This window comes from Suricata suricatta, chromosome X (genome assembly GCF_006229205.1).
Source record: "Suricata suricatta isolate VVHF042 chromosome X, meerkat_22Aug2017_6uvM2_HiC, whole genome shotgun sequence".
NCBI classification, from domain to species: domain Eukaryota; kingdom Metazoa; phylum Chordata; class Mammalia; order Carnivora; family Herpestidae; genus Suricata; species Suricata suricatta.
The window spans coordinates 6,147,472-6,156,792 of record NC_043717.1 but is presented as its reverse complement, the minus strand read 5'-3'; the positions used below and the strand labels follow the sequence as shown (position 1 = coordinate 6,156,792).

The 9,321-nt window shown below is 49.5% G+C and overlaps 1 protein-coding gene and 1 pseudogene across 1 annotated transcript in view; both read right to left on the bottom strand.

The window, feature by feature from the left end:
- The window catches only part of WWC3 (WWC family member 3), a 118,258-nt gene extending 114,770 nt beyond the window's left edge, over positions 1 to 3,488 (bottom strand). Inside the window, exon 1 of the mRNA XM_029930359.1 lies at positions 3,439 to 3,488. The gene's annotated coding sequence lies outside the window, so the exon portion shown is untranslated. The remainder of the gene's footprint in view (positions 1 to 3,438) is intronic.
- The window catches only part of LOC115284307, a 9,086-nt pseudogene extending 962 nt beyond the window's left edge, over positions 1 to 8,124 (bottom strand).
- Between the last annotated feature and the right edge of the window lie 1,197 nt (positions 8,125 to 9,321).

Below are 9,321 nucleotides of genomic sequence, written 5' to 3'. Positions count from 1 at the left end.
CCTCCGGCTCCCCCGCCGGAGGCTCCTTCTCCCCTCAGCCGCTGCTCCTCCTTCTCTTTCCCCTCCGGCTCCGCGCGCTCCTCCCTCTTCCCACTCCATCACCTCCCTCCTCCGGCCTCGCCGGGAAACCGCGTGGGGGCCAGGATGGGCGCCGCCGCGTCCGCCCGCCCCCGGGCCACCGCGGAGAGGAAAGAGGGCCGCGAGGACGGCACCCCACCCGAGCTGCAGGCGCGGCCCGCCCCGGGGCTGACTCCTGGGACCGGCACAATTCCCGGGGGAGAGGGCGGTCACCTCACTTTACCCACTCCCGGGACTTGGCAGTCTGGGGGCCTCCCCTCTGCCCACTTGGGGTAGGGGAGACCAGCGCCTTGGGTCTCCCGATAACCCAAGATGGTCCCGCGAAGGGGGGTAAAGCCCCGGAGAGGAGGCCGAGGGGAGCTGGGGAGCTGGAGGAGGAAGCCGAGGGCCAGGCGTCTTGGGTCGAGCTGGGAGGACGCACCTGGGAGCGGGGAGCTGGGCGGGTGGCCACATCCCTGCCAGGAGAGCCCAAAACGGACTGATCCGGAGTCCCCACTCTGGACCTGGCCTCCTGACCTGCTCTAAGCTCTTCCACCCTCCAGCCTGGAGGATCCGGTAGTTTGAGCAGAGACCTAAGTAGCCACTGCTGGGGAGAAAGGCAGGGTCAATTCCTAAAACTGGAAACCTCCATGGTAAGTTATGTTCCAGGCGCATCTCAGGCTGGGGAAACTGAGGTCCAACTTTGGGGCTGTCTCTTGCTCCAAATGCCCCAGCTGCTTAGTACTCCAGTTCCCTGGCGGCAAGACTTCATGCCAGGAAACGCAGGAAGGTATCAGGGAGGTTTTTAAACACTCTTAGAGTGATATAAAAGTATCTCGTAAAAAGTCAAACAGGGATCCACATCTGGACACTTGGGAGAAGAGACCAGAGGAAAACCTTTCAAAACGCTCACAGGTAGTTTGCAGTGAGATGGTTTCTGGAAAATTATTTACTCTCCACATCCTTTGTAACATGGTGAGATTACTTTTATAAGGAGAAAAGTTGTTTGTAAATACCATGAAGGCATGGCGACTGCCAACTGGGACACAGCTAAGGAGGGTCTTTCCTCCCCTTCTCCCAACCACAACACAGAAACTTCCTTGCTCCCAAGCATCTGCCCCCACCCAAAACTTATATGCCAGAAATTCCACCATTCGAGTGCTTTTAGTTAAACATGGATGCTTATTAAATGTCCAAGGGAAAGGGAAGGAGAGAAACAAAAAAGCAAGTACGTTCTGATCTTGCACTTTCCAGGGGGTGCCCAAGTGCCCTTGCTCCGACACCTTCACTTCCGGTTGGCATGAGTTATTGCCAAGGGGGCTGCCACCGCCTTTTCTTGTCACACCCACCCCACACGCAGTCACCTTGCCACCCAACGTGTCAGGGCTGAAGCTGCATCCCTGGCCTCCCGGGCACCGTGTCCTTCCACAATTTCACAAATCTGGGTACTGTCGCTAGAAACTGCCCCGAATGGGACTGGGGTGTGTCGGAGTGAAGCCAGCCGCTACAGAGTCATAGGACTCTTACAAGGAAAGGCAAGAAGAGAAAGTATTGGAAAAGAGTAAGGGGTGGGGGAGGGCTACATCCAGTTAGGAGCTAAGAGGCCAGCATGGACCCACCTTTCGCTGGGGATGGGAGATCTCAAGCACCCAGTCAGACTGTGCTGCGGACCTACTGTGTGCAGGCACGGTGCTGGATGCTGGGATGCGGCAGAGAAGAAGAGAGAGTCTGCGCACGCCCCACGCCACAAGCTGGGGATGAAACAAAGAAACAGGCACTAACTACGGTGATCGGTCTATGAATGTAGCCCAGGTGCCAACCTCAAATTGAGGATTGCAGGAAGACGCCTCGGATAGGGAAACTGAGGCTCAGGTCTTCAGGTTCCCAAGTTCTGAGCCCTGTCCCCTTGGCACATGGTGCTGCCGGCCCCAAATACGTGTTGATTTTCATAGCAGATGCGGCACCCCACCCAGATCTCCGTGCCAGGGCACACACCCTTCTCGGAGGATCGCCCTTGGCTGCCAGACGTCGGAGAGCTTATGCCCACCCCCCGGGGACTAATTGTGCTATGTGACAGCCCTACTCCTTGCACCGGTGGGACAAACAGCAGTACACTGTGCTCCAGACTCCCTGTGGGCTGCCATGGCCCGCCTCCCCACCCCCTTCCAGTCAGCGCCCCCCCCCATCAGTCACTCGCATGAGAGCCACCACTTCCAGGGGGCCTTACCAGAGAGAGTCAGATGATTCCTCTCTTCCAAGCACTTAGCAAACAAGTCATTTGACCATCATGACAACATCTACGGGTATCCTTAATTTCATGTGCACGTCACCAGAGGGGACTTCAGAAAAAGGGTGACACGGGCCCGTGAAGGCAGATCGGAGACCCTCACGGAAAAAGCCTTATCCACACACCCACTTGTGGCCCCTGTATTCCTCTGACTCAGAGAAGTGCAGCGGACCTATCACATTTCTTCCTAAAATGAGCTCACTAAGGGAGAGGCCAGACCTCGGGGTTCCCCAGGGCCTGTTTACGGCACCGTTAGTCCTTTCTGACTTGTAATGTTTGTCCTAGGCAGCCTCTTGGCCGTCCCTGAAGGCCTGAACAGGGAGCTGGGGAGGAAGAGAAGTTGGTGGTCGAGCAAGGGACTCTTTTTTTTTTCCATAATATTTTATTGTCAAATTGTTTTCCATACAACACCCAGTGCTCTTCCCCTTAAGTGCCCTCCTCCATCACCACCACCTCTTTCCCCCCCCCTTCCCCTTCAACCCTCAGTTCATTCTCAGCATTCAATAGTCTCTCAAGTTTTGCATCCCTCTCTCTCCCCAACTCTCTCTCCCTCCTCCGTTCCCCCTGGTTCTCCACTAGGTCTCTCTTGTTTTCCTGCTAGACCTATGACTCTTGACTCTCCAGCACCACCGCGAATTGGGAACCAGTGTGAACTGTTTGGGACAATGAAGCTTGTCTTTCTTACGGGCCAGGATTTCCATGTCGCACTAAAAACATAGGCACACACCGAACACTGTAGCGAAAGAAGGTCTTAGTCTGAGCTGAAGGCACAATCATGCATTCTCTATTGCCTCTACATTAAGAATATTTTTAAGTTCATTTCTTTTGAGAGAGAGAAATAGAGCGAGCCTGCACGAACAAGGGGAGGGGCAGAAAGAGAGGGAGACACAGAATCCGAAGCAGGCTCCAGGCTCTGAGCCATCAGCACAGAGCCCGACATGGGGCTCAAACCCACCAACTGTGAGATCATGACCTGAGCCGAAGTCAGATGCGTAACCGACTGAGCCACGCAGGCTCCTCTTATTGCCACTCTATTAAAACCACAGCCTTGCCTACAGCCAAAGTGCAAACATCACAGGGACCTGTCCTCTCACCGAGATTTCTGATGGAAAAAACAGCTCAGGAAAAATCCACTTGGGCTCTGGGTCATCGAGGTGGCAAATTCTTGTTCTCCTCCTCTCTGACCTTCTGGGAAATCCCTTTTCTGAAACTGCTAAAATGCACTCAAGCATAGCTTGCAGAATATTTTCTTTAAATGCTTGGTAAGGAGTCAAACCGACACATTCTGCCTGCCAGATAAGCATGCGCAGAGTTGGAAGAGTTTGGCTCTCAGTTAGATTTCGCCTTCTCTCCCTGCCCCTCTTCCCAGAGGATAATCTTTATTTTAAAAAGAAGAAGAAGAAGAAGAAGAAAAAAAGGTGCAAAATCACATCGATACACATTTAACACCCGAGAAGCTTCTAGAGAAGGGGGTACCACGAAGGCCACAATCATCATGTCTAAAATGAGAGAAATAAATACCGCCAAAGGAGCCTCGCTTACTTGTATAAACAATCAAGTGTTCTAGGAAATGACACATTGGCTAATTCTGCACATTGTGCTGAGAGGAAACCGGAAGTGGGCCGGATTGGGTCTGAAGAAGAAATGGCTCATTGTTTGGGATTCTTTAAATGCTAGAATAATTACTCAATTATGGGCACTTCCCATATATTTAAATAATGCAAATCCACAGGCTCTGGAGCAGATCACATGTAGTTCTTGCTAATTCTTGCCTTGCTGGTTTAGGGACTGCAAAGGAAGAGAAAAATGCCGAGATCCCCAACCCGGAACCACTAGGCGGGCTCATGGACTGGAATGGGGACAGGGTGGGGTTATTCCCTGATGTTTTATTTTGTGGCTTGATGCCTTTCACTTTAGACGCCTATTTGACTCGTGATCAGAAACGCTGCTGTTTAGATTCTGAGTGTGGACAGAGAGACTGGCAGTGTTGTGCCCAGATGTGTAGATGCATCCGGTTCTCTTTTTATTTTATTTTTACGTTTATTTCTTTATTTTGCGAGAGACAGAGACGGTGCGAGTGGAGGAGGGGCAGAGCGCTAGGGAGAGAATCCCAAGCAGTCTCCGCACGGTCAGCACAGAGCCCGACGTGGGGCTTGAACTCACGGAACCAAGAGATCATGACCTGAACCGAAACCAAGAGTCGGACACTTAACCGACAGAGCCATCCAGGCACCCCCATCCAGTTTTGAGATGAAAGTTTTTCTCATTTCCTAATCTTCCACTTGAAAGCCATGCAGGGTATTCTGGAAAAGTCAGCTGTGTGGACAAGCCAGGAGGTCTGTGTTTGGTCCATTTTAGTGCGTCATTCTGCTCTGTGTCGGCGTCTCAGCACAAGGCAGTGTTCTTGGAATTGGTCACGGCTGTCATGTTGTAGAACTCCATTTGTACCTGGGTTATTAAAATTCAGATTAAAAAAATATTAGACCAATTTCTCTCCCAAACTTAGAACGCTTGGAACCACCCACTTCCTTCCTCTCCAAGTCTCCCCTCCCAGGGCTACATTTTTACTTCTTTTCCTTCCCAACCCATGCGTTATGTTCAACAAAATGCAAACGAGCCAACTGAAAACGTATTCCAGGCAAACCATAATTTTAGGAAGACATGGTTGCCGTGAGCTAGCGTACTACAAGAGCCTTCCTCCTGGCTGGATTCCTTGGTTCAAGATTAGGACTCTGGTCCCCTGTGTATTTGGAAAAACAGATTCTTAAACTGCAGACCTCTGCCTTATGAGCCAAGCAGAGCAGCTTGGAAGTCTCCGGCTCACAGAAACAAGAAGGAGGGTTTATGCAACACAGAGGAGCAGCCTCTGGGTCATGAACCGTTTTTTGTTTTTTTTTTTTCCATTTGACAACACTGGTGTTACAACTTAGTCTCTTTCCTCACATGAATGGAACGGCTTTGGAACACAGTTAACCTCGCTAGATCCTGGAGCAACAACTCTGCAAAACCACAAGAGGCTTGTCATACATCAGTGATTCTCACCCAGGGACGACCGTGGCTCCCAGGGGACAACCTCCCTCCCAGAGGACAACGCACCCCACATGGCACTGGCGCTGAGGCTGAGAAACCCCGCATTTGTGTCTTTAATGGGGTTTTTTTTTTGCATTTTATCCAACTCAGATTGTTAAAGTGTAAAATGACCAACAAATAATAATATCACTTATCTTCACACATTAAAAAACGATTAACTTAGTTCTCAGCATTTATATAAAACACGGTAAGCTTGCAATTCTATGATAAAAAAGCAAAAATAACGGTGTAAGGTTGACGGTCTCAAGCTCAGTGGTTCCCAAACTTCTGGCACACCAGGATCCCTTGGAGGGCTTGTCAAAGCCAGTTGCCAGGTCACATCCCCAGAGGTTGATTCAGTAAGTCCAGGGTGGAGCTTGAGAATGCTTATTTCAACAAGTTTCTGAGTGATCTGATGTTGTTGTCTAGGAATTAAACTTTGAAAAACACTACTTTAGCACAACAAAAAGTGACACACATATTTATGCTTTAAATTGGTCATCACACCAGATTTATAAGTAAGAAGAGGTTTAAAAACTTATTATTTAGTGAAGTTCTTCCTTAGCAGCTACCAATATAATTATTGACGGTCATTACCCAAGTCTAATTTCGCCTGTCCTTGATGCAGAACCTAACTTGCAAAACAACTATTCTTGTTACTTAGTTTTTAATAGACCAGGAACTAAGGCTCAGAGCGCACAACCTGGGTCTCAGTGACAGGGTCAGAATTCACAACTGGGCTAAGCCCTAGCAGTTGAGAACCAACCAGAGCCTACCAGGCACCGTGCCAGTTACGTAAGAAAAAGACGAGTTAGAGAGAGCCCCGTCCTCAGGGAACTCACTGCGGCAGGAGATGCAGATTAAACAAAGAACAAGGTGCTAGGGGAAAAGCGGAAGGAAGAGAGTGGACGCCTGCTTCAAGGGCAATACACACCGTTAGCTCTTTAGCTGCCAGCCTCACGATTTCGAATTTATTAGACTCTTTTCGTTTTATATTAGACTCTGTGTCCTGCAGCTCTACTTCCCCACCTGAATGCCTTCTCCCTGTACAGGAACCATATTTGCATCCGGTTCATAAGGTACTAACACAGGAGTTTCAGAAATACTTATGAAGTGATTGCTTGACGGGCTCATCTCTGAGGATGGCAGCAACTGTCTCTGCTTTGTCTAAACTGACACATAACTAACTACATGCAAGGACCCAGGATTTTTGAAAAACATTATGACATATATTGTTATTGATACTATCTCTTTGCACTCAACTCTTAACTTTAACTGCCTTTAGAGATGTGCAGTTTTAATCGGTGGCATTACTAATATTAACGCTGTCCCTCAAGACATGAGTAGTAAAAGGAAGTTCAAGTTTGGGTTGAGAAGAGCCAGCCAAGGAAACACCAGCTAAGAAAACTGAGAAGCAGCCAGACAACCAGAGAAAGAAACAGGAGTGGAATGTCAAGAAGTCAGGGTTTCGAGGGTCTGGTTAATTGTGTCGGGTAAGAACTAGAAGTAGCATTAGACTTAGACACCCTGGTCATACCAAGTGAGAGCACAGAACCCAGAGTCGGAGTGGGCTGAGAATTGTGAGGTGAGGAAAGGGAGACAGCAAAGATAAGAGATTTGAGAAGTGTGACCATGAAGGGAAGGAAGAGATTCAGTAGCAGCAGGATAGGGATAGAAGGCTCGAGAAAGAACCGATATTTTGATTTGTCTTAAGATGAGATACACGACCATGGAAGCATCTGTTTTCTATTGATTTGCACGAGTATTATGGTAATTATGGTAAGCGTTTCTTCATTTCAGCAAAAAGCATTACCATATAATTTTTCAAGTCCCTTGAACTGAACACAAAGGTCTCTCACTTTGCTGGGTAATAAATAAAAGAGACCAAGGTCACTGATGATGACTCCATTGTTTTCTTAGCAGTATTAATCTCCTCAGGAGAGTCTCCCTGAGCTGTTTAGTCTTAGAAAATATTGGTGTCTGGGCCTTGGCATTTCCAGTCCTGGCACTTTTTAGATGTTCTTTAAGACTTTCTCTTTTATTCTCTGAGCTAGTTCCGACTTTAGAAGAGGAATCACTGGCTTGCTGGTGTTGGTCAACGCTATTCTGGGGTAATTCCTCGTCCACGGTCTTGTGAGAGGATGAGTTCCAATCCCTCTCTTGAGTAGACTGGTCGCCCGAATCATTTGAAGAATTCTGCAAAGTTTCACAGTATAAAACCTGTGAGGAAGGCGTATCATACAAAAGATCAGGTTCAGGTTCAATACGGACATCTTCACGCCTACTCTGGTTCTTTGTATGCGCCTCCATTTTTAATTCAGTAAAGTTGGCTATGGTGGTAACGCTGAGTTTGTTGTGGTCATTGCTTTCTGAACAGAGCTGTCCACTGGGGAGGTCTAAGGCGCGTTTCCTATGCTCAGGAAGCTGCGTGTATCACTCCAGGTCGTCTGCTTGAGCTAAAAAAGAGTTGTCAGCAATGCTATCAGAGTCACCGAGCATGTCCTCTTCACTGACATTATTCTCAGTGGCAGCACCTCCACAGTTTTCTTCCGTGGGCTCCCAGCCATCATCTCCTCCTCCTTCTCCTCCACCTCCTCATCGCCAGGCCAGAGCTCCGCCGAGGTGGAGGCAGCAAAAAGGCTCTCTAGGCTGGGCCGGTTCCTTTTTCAGACAGCAACCCACCTGCAGATGCGGGAACCTCCTTCATCCATGGCAGGGGCTGACGACCCTGCCTGAACTTCTTCCCACGTGATGCAGCCAACCAAACCCCCGTGGAAGAGGGAGTGGGGAACTGGGCAAGGGTAGCACCTGAGTGGAAATGCCGCTCGCCTCTCCATGCGCCTTAGGGTGAGGTCAAAAATCCTGTTTGTTTTTGTTTTTGTTTTTTGAGAGACAGTGCGAGCAGGGGAGGGGCAGAGAGAGAAGGAGAGACCCAGAATCCGAAGCAGGCTCCAGGCTCTGAGCTATCTGCACAGAGCCTGATGCGGGGCTCAAACCCACGAACCGTGAGATCATGACCTGAGCTGAAGCCTGACCTTAACTGACTGAGCCACCCGGGCGCCCCGGTATATGTGTAACTTATGATGACATTTGTACCATCTAGGCTTTATCGTGGGGAAACCAAGGCCCAGAGAATGTGAGTAACTAGCCCAATGTGATCCAGTCACTGCTGAAAAGCATCAGCCCTGCGATGGAAGTTCAGTGTTCCCATCAGACCTCTGTATTAGCCAGGGTTTTCCAGCAAAAAAAAAAAAACAATAGGAGATGATAGATAGATAGATAGACCCATATGATGGATGGATGGATGGGTGGATGGACAGATAGACAGATAAAGAGATTCGTTATAAGGAATTGGTTCACATGATTATGAAGGCCGACAAGTCCCAAGATCTGCAGTCAGCGAGCTGGAGACCTAGAGGAGCCAATGGTACAGTTTCAGTTGGAGGCCAGCAGGATCGAGCCTCAGGAGCTGACGTCTCCGTTCAAGTCCAAAGGCAGGAAAAGCGATGTCCCGGCTCAGTCATCAGGCAGGCGGAGTTCCCCTTCCTCGCAGAGAGTCAATCTTTCTGTTTCATTCAGGCCCTCGACGGATTGGATGGAACGCACCTACATCTGCTTTCCTCGGTCTATTGATCGAAACCTTCATCTCGTCCGGAAGCAACTTCACAGACCCAGAATGATGTTGACCGAATATCGGGGCACCTCGTGGTCCAGTCAGTCGACAGACAAATTACCCATCATACCTCTCCACTTCATGACCAGTTGCTCTGTGTTTCTACAGCTCTCTCTGCTCACAGAGCAGTTCATAAAGCAGCCGCCACAGCGACACGGGGGAGCTCACTGTAGTGCCCAGCCCGGACCCATGAGCGTGCGGACCACAGGATCACACACACACACACACATGAGGA